The 10392-nt window shown below is 44.4% G+C and overlaps 1 non-coding gene across 1 annotated transcript; it reads left to right on the top strand.

Annotated features, from left to right (window-relative positions):
- The first annotated feature begins 939 nt into the window (after positions 1-939).
- LOC136327984 (U6 spliceosomal RNA) lies at positions 940-1041 on the top strand. The gene has a single exon (XR_010730029.1). It is a non-coding gene; the product is annotated as a U6 spliceosomal RNA (small nuclear RNA).
- Positions 1042-10392: the final 9351 nt, after the last annotated feature.

The raw sequence follows: 10392 nt of genomic DNA on the forward strand, positions 1-10392 counted from the left end.
AAGCCCACAGTTTTGAACCTGTGACCTCAACATCCCAGTCAACACAGTATTCATAGTGCCACCACAGGTCAGGCTGCATTGGTTGATTCTTGTATGTGCCCTGATCCTGGATATCCGCAGGATACTTGAACCAACAGAGCAAGAATCTCCAATGCCAAGTTTCAAGCTGGGCGGTAACTTCGTATCCCATTTCCCTTCCCTACAGCTGTTCTCACTGGCCTGAGTCAGCCTTCTGAGGGCTCAATTCCCGCTTGCCTTCCTTCTTCCTCTTTCCTCTCCCTCCTCTACCATCTCCTCCCTTCCCCTGCGAGTTAGACGCCCAAGCTCCCACCCCAGCCCCACCCTTCCTCTCCTAGCCTATCCGCTGATGTCAGCTCCCCCGAGCGAGTCTGCAGCGTTGCGCCAGATCTGGCCCAGCCTCCTGGCTTTGGCGGAAATCCCTGGATGCCGGTGTTCTCTGAAGAAGCCGGCACGAGCGCAGCTAGCAGAGGGATCACTGGGGACTTTTAGGGCTTAAGAGAAAGTTTCTTCCTTCATATGAATCTTGTTCCGGGGGAAGGAGAACGGCGGTGTCAGAGCTATGGTTTCTCAAGACCCAGGCTTGCGTCACTCGGCGCCTCCTTCTCCAGGGAAACTGGCTCTCACACCGCAGATTCAGTGCTGGACTGCTCTACGAGGTTCACCTAAATTGTGCTTGGAATTGACAAAGGGTAATAGCAGCCTTAGTAACAACAGGTACTATTTATTGAGCACGTAATGTCACTTTATAGTTCTCAACTTTACGTAGCCCAGTGCCCCTTAATAATAAATATTTTTCATCACCACATTTAGCGTTCATAGATAGTATGACCATCACAGTTTCATAGTATTAAACCATAAAATGCTATAATGTAAAGGGGTAAATTAAATAAATCTATAATGCAAAAATATCTATTTCCTGCCCTCTTGGGCAGCACATATACCAAAACTTGAATAATACAGAGATTAGCATGGCCCCTGCACAAGGGTAACATGTAAATTCATGAATCTTTCAATGTATTTTTAAAAGTATAGGTATGGCCCTGGCCAAGTTGCTCAGTTGGTCAGAGCATCGTCCTGGTATAACGAGGTTGAGGGTTCAATCCCTAGTCAGGGCACATACAAGAGTCAACCAATGAATGTATAAATAAGTGGAACAACAAACTGATATATATTTCTCTCTCTCTCTTCCCAAAATCAGTTAAAAAAATAAAAGAATACAATCAATTAAATATTAAAAAAAATAAATCAAGCACAGGAGAAAATGATGCAATCAATACAGTAAACACAAGATGTATTGCCTGACCAGGCGGTGGTGCAATGGATAGAGCGTTGGACTGGGATGCGGAGGACCCCGGTTCGAGATCCTGAGGTCGCCAGCTTGAGCATGGGCTCATCTGGTTTGAGCAAAAGCTCACCAGCTTGGACCCAAGGTTGCTGGTTGCTGGCTCGAGCAAGGAGTTACTCGATCTGCTGAAGGCCTGCGGTCAAGGCACATATGAGAAAGCAATCAATGAACAACTAAAGTGTCTCAAGGCGCAATGAAAAACTGGTGATTGATGCTTCCTTCTCTCTTTGTTCCTATCTGTCTGTCCCTGTCTATCCCTCTCTCTGACTCTCTCTCTGTCTCTGTGTAAAAAAAAAAAAAAAAAAAAGAAAAAAGTATGAGGCTGCTGTCCATATAACACGGCATACTATCTTACAGCAAACTTTAAAAAATAGAGAGAAAGCCTGACCTGTGGTGGTGCAGTGGATAAAGCGTCGACCTGGAAATGCTGAGGTCGCTGGTTCGAAACCCTAGGCTTGCCTGGTCAAGGCACATATGGGAGTTGATGCTTCCAGCTTCTCTCCCCCTTCTCTCTCTCTTCCTCTCTCTCTCCTCTCTAAAAATGAATAAATAAATAAAAAAATAGAGGGAAAGCCTGACCTGTGGTGGCACATTAGATAGAGCGCCGACCTGGAATGCTGAGGTCACTGATCCGAAACCCTGCGCTTCCCCAGTCAAGGGACATACGACAAGCAACCAGTGAACAGCTAGAGTGAAGCAACTATTCATTACCCTCACTGCTCTATAAAATCAATAAATAAAATCTTAAAAAAAATAGAGATAAAAAGCATAGTATATAATAAATACATAAACCAGTAACATAGTCATTTATTATCATTGTCAAGTATTATGTACTATACATAATTGTATGTGCTATGCTTTTATATGACTGGCAGTACAATAGGCTTATTTACCCCAGTATCATCACAAACAGGTGAGTAATGCATTGCTCTATGAGTTGACAACATCATTAGGCAGTAGGAATTTTTCAGCTGCATCATAATCTTATGGGACCACCTTTGTATATGGGTTCATCGTTGATCAAAATGTCATTATGCAGTGTATGATTGTATTCTAGAGTTGGATGAGATTGTGTATAAAAGGATGTTGTAAACACCAAATACATATTCAATTGTGCTATTATTAATTTTATTAATATTGTGGTTTGTTGTTACGTGTCACAGTTAAGTAATATTTAGTGTGTAGTGCTGGAAGGAAACTCCTGTTAAGTGGTATAACCTAAAAATAAAAAGCCAAAATAAGAGGCAACAAGTGTTTATTTGGGATCAAAGAATTGCTATTCTGGAAGCATAGATTCAGGCAGAAACCCAGATAGTGACTCGATTACAGGGTGAGGAAAAGGGTTTTTTATGAGAAGAGGAAGGGAATAATTACATGAACAGAAGAAAGAAATTCCTACTGATGCTAACAAGCTGTGTTACTCTTTACTTATATCTGGCTGGTTACTGATTCTGACTTTAGAAACAGAGTCCATAATCTTCAGTCCTCGTGGTCAGGATGTCTGCTTTTCTGTTAGCTTCACAAAGTTGTTTGAAAGACAATGTTAGTGTAGCCCCATGTTCATTGCAGCACTGTTCACAGTGGCCAAGACATGGAAACAACCAAAAAGCCCTTCAATAGAAGACTGGATAAAGAAGATGTGGCACATATACACTATGGAATACTACTCAGCCATAAGAAATGATGACATCAGATCATTTACAGCAAAATGGTGGGATCTTGATAACATTATAAGGAGTGAAATAAGTAAATCAGAAAAAAACAAGAACTACATGATTCCATACATTGGTGGAACATAAAAATGAGACTAAGAGACATGGACAAGAGTGTGGTGGTTACCAAGGGTGGGGGGGGAGGGAGGACATGGGAGGGAGGGAGGGAGAGAGTTAGGGGGAGGGGGAGGGGCACAGAGAACTAGATAGAGGGTGACGGAGGACAATCTGACTTTGGGCGAGGGGTTTGCAACATAATTTGATGACAAAATAACCTAGACATGTTTTCTTTGAATATATGTACCCTGATTTATTAATGTCATCCCATTACCATTAATAAAAATTTATAAAAAAAAAAAAAAAAAGAAAGACAATGTTAGTTTGACCCAGCCCAAAGGTCTGGCTCAATTCAAACAGATCAGAGGTTCAAGGAACAAGACATGTAAGGCAATACCTCTGGAATGGCTGCTTGGCTTTATTTAAAAATGGCTCCACTTATGTCAACTTTCACAATGGTGTGAATTATTGAAATCCAGTGGTATTTGATGTTGTGAACAAAAGAAACAAGGTGTGACCAAGTGCCAGTGCTTCTCAAACTTTAATATGCACAGAGAAAAACTTAGTCTTATTAAAATGCAAATTCGGTAGGGCCTAATATTCTCTATTTCTAACAAGAATCTGTGAAATCTTTCCAGGTGCTGGGGAAAGAAATGATGAGACAGGAGAAAGGTAAGCTGAGAGCAGAGAGGAAAGAATTTCTGAAAATGGTGAACAAGAGGTTATTTAGAGCCTGACCTGTGGTGGTACAGTGGATAAAGCGTTGACCTGGAATGCTGAGGTTGCCAGTTCAAAACCCTGGGCTTGCCTGGTCAAGGCACATATGGGAGTTGATACTTCCTGCTCTTCCCCCTGTTCTCTCTATCTTTTTCCTCTCTCTCTCTCTCTCTCTCTCTCTCTCTCTCCTGCCAATAAAAATGGATAAATAAAATCTTAAAAAAAAGAAGTTATTTAGAGACTATTTCCAAGCTGATTAGTAATTAATAAAAGCCAGGGACTATATATACATTATTTCATTGGATTCTTGCAACCTTATATTAGAGGATTTATAATCCTTATTTTATAGTTGAGCAAGTAAGTGAAAGCTCAGAGAAGTTAAGGGTTGTACCAAAAGTCACACAGCAGGTGAGTGATAGGGATAGGATTGGGACCCAAATTTTTCAGAGGCTAGCGCCCCCCTTTTGTTCTAGGCACCCAGCTAAAATTCCAGGTGAAGCTTACTCCTTTTGCTGAATTCTGCCTCACCTTGGAAATGCTGGTGAGGGGAGGAGGAACCAGGCCCACTAGTATTTGAAACTGTTTGGCTCAGCTCTTATCTATCTTAAAGGCTTTTTATGGGTCCTAGCTTTGTTTTCAAACACTGGGGACTGAGAGTGGGAAGTGGGAGGGGTCCCGGTGGGATGTTTACACCTTTTGTTGGACATTCTCCACCTTGTAAGCCTGGTCTTCTTTCTGGAGGCTGTCATACTCCAGAGCAACAGGAGCATGTCCTGGAAAGTGGGAGAAGTGGGAGCCGAGGAGGGGAGAGCAAACCCTGCTCCCGCTCCGACCTGGGAGCTTCGCTTCTCCCTGGACGCCTCCCTGAGACCTAGGGACTACTGAAACCTGATAGTTTCGCTCATAAATTGGCAAATTGGCAGGTAACAGGCCCCATTGAGGACCCTTATTTCCTCCAGGACAGGAGATAAAAGGGTACTTTGTGTTCCTACAAAGGGTCAGCCACTCAGGGCCGTGCCTCTGCCATAGGCTCCCACTGCTGGTGCTGCTCCCCGGGGCTCTGGCATAAATCTGAGCCATTTCCTTCTCCAGTTTCCTACATGTGACTGGCCTTTGTCTAATTTCAGCCTGGTAGGGAACTGGGGAGGGTTCCTGACACAATAAATCTTTGATTAGGAAGGTGGTTTTATCATTTGAAAGGATGATTGATGTTAAAGAAAGAGGAAATGTAAGTGACTAATGTGTTCAGGGGATGATGAAAAGGTGACAAGAAAGGGATAAGCCTGGGATAGCAGAGCAGGGTTGAGGAGGTGCAGGTGGAGAGACTCATGGAGGCGCATCAGGAACACCAGTCAGAGGCCTGATTGCGGAAAAGAGTGAAAGAGCCTCCCGGTGAGCCTGACTGGTGATGCCACAGTGGATAAAGCATCAACCTGAGACGCTGAGGTTACAGGTTTGAAACCCTGAGGTTGCTGGCTTGAGCGCAGGATCACCCGGCTTGAGTGTGGGCTCACCAGCTTTAAGCGTAGTGTTTCTGGCTTGATTGCGGGATCATCAACATGATCCTAAGGTCACTGGCTTGAGCCCAAAGGTGGTTGGCTTGAGCAAGGGGTCATGGGCTTGGCTTAAGCCTCCCAATCAAGGCACAAATGAAAAGCAACCAATGAACAACTAAAGTGACTCAACTATGAGTTGATGCTTCTCATCTCTCTTCTTTCCTATATCTCTCTTTATCTCAAAAAAAAAAAAATAAAAATAAAAAAAGAAAAAGAAAGAAAAAGAAAAAAGAAACCCACAAAACTTCCCAGTGAGAAGATAGACCAGACTGACGTGGCGTGGTTCCCTCTCCTTTCCAGAGGACAAGCTGTGGTCTGCTTTGACGTTAGCTCCACAGATGTGCGGAGGCCTTTGGGCACACTGGTTTCAGGCCTGAAATCTACCTATAGCAGCAACCTCAGAGGTGGAGGTGGAGAGGTCAGTGCCCAGAGGCAACCTGGTGTTGAGTGTCTGAAGGAGAAAGACAGCAGCATCTAATCTGGCTGAGCCAAAATCATCCTCTAACATTCATTTTTCAGCGACACTTCCTATTACGAAGCTCCCACTCTCCCCTGTTTCTGAGACAGCATTAGCATTTCTAGTGCAGTGAAGGCCAAAGCCACCAGATGAGCTGCAACACCGAATGGTGTTGGGTAGCCCAGATCATTCTTACTCTGCCTGGTTTGGTCCTAGAAGCAGAGGAAAGCCAGGAAAAACCTCCCTGGAGTGCATGGCCTTCACTGTTTCCTGGCCACCATCTCCTGTGCTATGTTACCCCAAATTGTTGACAATACTCGCTGTCTTCACTTTCTTCCTTCCTGTTCTTCCATACTCTACAGTCTATATTCTGCCCTACCTCACCCCACTGAAACTTCTCCTATCAATGGTATCAAATCTGGAGCCAAATCTGAAGGCCCCTTCTCAGTTTTTACCTTTCCTTTCAGTCATTTGGCTGTTGATTAGAATCCTTCTCAAAAATCTCAGCTCTAAGGCCCTGGACAGTTGGCTCAGTGGTAGAGCGTTAGCCTGGCGTGCAGGAGTCCCAGGTTCGATTCCCGGCCAGGGCACACAGGAGAGGCGCCCATCTCCTTCTCCACCCCTCCCCCTCTCCTTCCTCTCTGTCTCTCTCTTCTCCTCCTGCAGCCAAGGCTCCTTTGGAGCAAAGTTGGCCCGGGCACTGAGGATGGCTCCATGGCCTCTGCCTCAGGCGCTACAACAGCTCTGGTTGCAACAGAGCAATGCCCCAGATGAGCAGAGCATCGCCCCCAGGTGGGCATGCCAGGTCGATCCCAGTCGGGCGCATGCAGGAGTCTATCTGACTACCTCCCCGTTTCCAGCTTCAGAAAAAAAAAAACAAACCAAAAAACACCTCAACTCTAAGCATTTTTAATCAGGAATCCACAAGTCCCTAGATTGTCTTCAGGAAGAAACACCACACCCTCTCTGAAATTGTTATATAAGGTGTTGCACAAATGTGCATTTTTCTAGGGAGGATGGTCCAGGGAATTCATTGGGTTCTCCAAGGGATCTGCCAAAATGCTAGGAACCAGTGCCCTTGAGATCTATCTGTTTTGGGCCCCAGCCAGATAGCTCTGTTGGTTAGAGTATTGTCCAGAAGCACAGTGGTTACCAGTTCGATCTCTGGTCAGGGTACACACAGGAACAGATCGGTGTTCCTGTCTCTCTCTCTCACTCTCTCTCTTCCTCTATCTAAAGTCAATAAAACTAACATTTAGTAAAATAATAAAAATAAAACAATCTGTATTGGCTAGGTTTAGGATCTGCTGGGAATGCTCTAAAATAACAGTGGTTGATTTGTCTTTTGTGTACATAGCAGTAAGTCATGAGTGTAAGAATGGTGACTCTGACCTATAAAGTATTGAAGGACTCAGGCTCTTTCTAGCTCAGCCTGCCAAAGCCAGGGTGTAGCCCTCAATCTCATAGTCCAAGACAGAGGGAGGCTCAAAGAAGGATATAAAGAACCTGCTCCTGCTATCTCTCAAAGATTCCAGGGGGCTGCTTTGTGATATTTCCACTTTTATATTATTGGCCCAAACTTAGTGACATGGTCACATCTATCTATAGAGCGGCTGGGAAACATCTTTATTCTAGACAGTTACATGCCCAGCTAAAACTCCTATTACAGTGGATGCAGGGGAGAATGGATATTGGAGGATATTTATCAGAACCTGTTAGAGTTTCCATGACACCACTGATGGTGGATGTTTTTAGACTGGTTCACACAACATCCCTTTCCACTTCTCTCCAGTACATTATAACTGGGAAGCCACACTTTCTAGACTACCTTGCAGCTGGCATTCCAAATGTGATTTAGAAATTGCCAATTAAACTTATATGGAACTAAATGATGAGGGGCAAGTGTGGGGCAGTTGTGTTAGGCTTGCTCGTTGGTGTACTGGCTGCAAGTGCTTGGCTTGATTAGTGCGCAAAGCACCTGGCAGAAGCACGTGTGCATAGCCTATATAAGGCCATGGGTGCTTGTGCTTGAGAGAGATGGGGGACTGTGGATGTGCAGATTGTCTGCCCACCACTGTGAGGGGCCATTTTGCTGTTTGTTTGCCTGAGAGGTTTTTCCCTGCCTGTGTGCTTGTCCACCATTGTGAGACTTTATTAAATGGAATGGCCCGAAGCTTTCTAGCTCTGCAGTTTTTCTACCTGTCTGCCCGAATCCAATGTGAACCTGCTGACCTCAGCCACTGGCATTACATTTTTCTTGATGCTTTGAATTTGCACCTCTATAAAAAGAATCAGCATATAATCTTTGCCTCAGGCTCTGTTTTCTAGGGAACCTGGGCTAGTACAACCTTCAACAGATTTCCCTCTCACTTTTTTCCTGGAATATTAATGTCTCCTAGAACTCGGGTTCCTAGAAATTTTGAAATGCTGTATGGTTCATCTTTCCCTGTATATTACAGGCACCCGAGACTCAGCATGTCTAAAGCTGAATCAATCTTTTCCTTTATGTCATTTCCTTCTCTGGTCTAACCTGTCTTAGGGACTGGGACCACATTGTTCATTACCAAGTTACCTGGTTGTCACTCTTGACTCCCTTTCCTCTTTCATCCAATCTGTCATCCCTCCTCCTTCCTCCTTTCTTCTTCTCAGATGACTAGTTAACAATTATTTATTCTTAAAGAGGCATCTTCTTACCCTACTACCTCAGTGTGGGTGATATACTACTCTTGGGCTCTCATAGACCCTTGAAATAATCTCTCTTATAGCACTTATCACACTGTATTGGTAATTAATTTTTTATTTTCTTTTTCTTATTTTTCCATTGATTTGAAACAGAGAGGAAAGGGGGAGGGGGAAGAGAGAGAAGCATCAACTCATTATTCCACTCAGTTTTTCCATTTAGTTGTGTACTCATTGATTGCTTCTCCTATGTGCCCTGACTGGGGATTGAGCAAGCAACCCTGGTGCTCCGGGAAGACGGTTTATTTACTGAGCCACCCAGCCAGGGCCTCTTTTAATTAATTAATTAATTAATTATTATTATTATTATTATTTGTATTTTTCTGAAGTTGGAAATGGGGAGGCAATCAGACAGACTCCCGCATGCGCCTGACTGGGATCCACCTGGCACGTCCACCAGGGGGCGATGCTCTGCCCCTCTGGGGTGTTGCTCTGTTGGAACCAGAGCCATTCTAGCGCCTGAGGCAGAGGCCACAGAGCCATCCTCAGTGCCCAGGCCAACTTTGCTCCAATGGAGCCTCAGCTGTGGGAGGGGAAGAGAGAGACAGAGAGGAAGGAGAGGGGGAGGAGTAGAGAAGCAGATGGGCACTTCTCCTGTGTGCCCTGGCCAGGAATCGAACCTGGGACTCCTGCACGCCAGGCTGATGCTCTACCACTGAGCCAACCGGCCAGGGCCAGGGCCTTTTTTTATTTTTAATGAATCTATCCCCTCCCCCACCTTTGGTGTCTCTTTCAATTCTTAATCTCTAGCACCTTAGATAGAGAACTGATTGATAGATGGGAGTGAATGAGGTAGATGGAAAGAGAAAACTCAAGTTTATAAGCCTTCTAGAGGAGGAAAAATAATTTCCCCTCTACACTTCAGAGTTCATTAATCAGTAATAAAACACAGATTAATGAGAAAAACAAACAGAAGCTTATTAACATGTATACCACATGTATACATGGGAGATACTTGGGAAAATTAGTGACTCTCCGAGATGGCTTAGAATTCAAGATTAAATACCACCTTAATAGGGAAAAAGGAAGGAAGACACAGTTCACTTAGGGGAGAGAAAATTATTTTTAAGAAAGGTAAGTGGGCCCTTAGAAAAGTAAATAAGAAATATGATAGTTTGTGACTGTGGGGAAAACAGCTGTGTTAGGCTTGCTTGCGGGTTTACCAGCTGCAAGTGCTTTGCCTGACTGGTGCCTGGGTGCTCGGCAGCGTCATGTGTGTGTGGTCTATGTAAGGCTGCAGGTGCTTTCCCTCCGCGTGATTCTCCCAGAACATTCTCCTGCCACCATGAGGTGTGGTTTTCTCTGCTCCTTTGCCCTAACTGCAAATAACAGATTTCCTTTGTTTATTAGCTCTTTCCTTTTTGATAATTCTTTTTTTTTTTTTAATTTTTTTTATTTATTTATTCATTTTAGAGAGGAGGGGGGAGATAGATAGAGAGAGAGAGAGATTGAGAGAGAGAGAGAGAGAGAGAGAGAGAGAGAGAAGGGGGAGGAGCAGGAAGCATCAACTCCCATATGTGCCTTGACCAGGCAAGCCCAGGGTTTTGAACCGGCAACCTCAGTGTTTCTAGGTTGACGCTTTATCCACTGCGCCACCATAGGTCAGGCTTAGCTCTTTCCTTTTTGTTTATTTGCTCGCCTGTCTTTGCTCACCTCCAATAAATGGGTATGGCCCGACACTTTCAGGCTCCACAGTTTGTCTACCGTCTGCCCAAATCCAATGTGAACCTGCCTGGCCTCGGCAACCAGCATTACAATCTGTGATAACTGATTTCCTCTGGCAGATAA

The sequence above is a fragment of the Saccopteryx bilineata genome, chromosome 2 (genome assembly GCF_036850765.1).
Source record: "Saccopteryx bilineata isolate mSacBil1 chromosome 2, mSacBil1_pri_phased_curated, whole genome shotgun sequence".
Lineage (NCBI taxonomy): Eukaryota > Metazoa > Chordata > Mammalia > Chiroptera > Emballonuridae > Saccopteryx > Saccopteryx bilineata.